Source organism: Grammomys surdaster, unplaced genomic scaffold (genome assembly GCF_004785775.1).
Source record: "Grammomys surdaster isolate TR1022 unplaced genomic scaffold, NIH_TR_1.0 117788, whole genome shotgun sequence".
Taxonomy (NCBI): Eukaryota; Metazoa; Chordata; class Mammalia; order Rodentia; family Muridae; genus Grammomys; species Grammomys surdaster.
The window spans coordinates 610-1,363 of NW_021614427.1; the positions used below are offsets into that span (position 1 = coordinate 610).

The window sequence follows — 754 nt, forward strand, 5'->3', positions numbered from 1 at the left end:
CACATTGACCGTCTGTAGATTTTTGAATGTGGTAACAGGCACGTAAGTTACCAACGTGTAGAGCTTGTTTGGTGAATCCTCATCTTCATTACGTTTTCTAGACAAACATACTCGGATGCGATATGGAACATTCCTTATTCCCTTGGCCCAGACGGCTTTATTAAGCCTGGTATCAATGCGCACATCTGGAGTCCCCATTTCCTTCATGGCAAACTTTCGAATTTCTTTGAGTGCCCGAGGAGCACGCTTCTTGAAGCCTACTCCATGGATGCGCTTGTGAATGTTGATGGTGTATTCTCGGGTCACCACCTCGTTGATGGCAGAATGGCCCTTCTTCTTCTCGCTACCCTTCTTTGCGGGAGCCATTCTGCCGGGCCCAAATTGGAAAGGAAGGGCGCAAGGAATTGTGGGATGGAAAGTAGCCTTACAACTTCATCACCTCTATTCTTATCCTTTTCTTTTCTTTTTTTGAAAGTCTACTCTTTTATCACTATGAATGCATAGTACCTTACTATAGCTAGTCGTCATGCACCAATTGGATATGAGAATTTATTTCTCCTATCTACCTGGAACTCGGCACCCACTGTGACCTTCCCCTCCCCTTCACTGTCAGGACCCCACCACTCTACCCCTTGGTCTGTGTCAGTTTCCAGAAAGTACCTTCACTCACTGAGCAATCTGACCTGCCCATGCAGGTTTTATACTTCTCTTAAGTTTTATACTTGTCTTATTTATGCTTACTGTGTGTCTGTCC

The 754-nt window shown here is 45.1% G+C and overlaps 1 pseudogene; it reads right to left on the reverse strand.

Moving 5' to 3' along the window:
• Positions 1–3: 3 nt before the first annotated feature.
• Positions 4–389, reverse strand: LOC114635787 (annotated as a pseudogene).
• Positions 390–754: the final 365 nt, after the last annotated feature.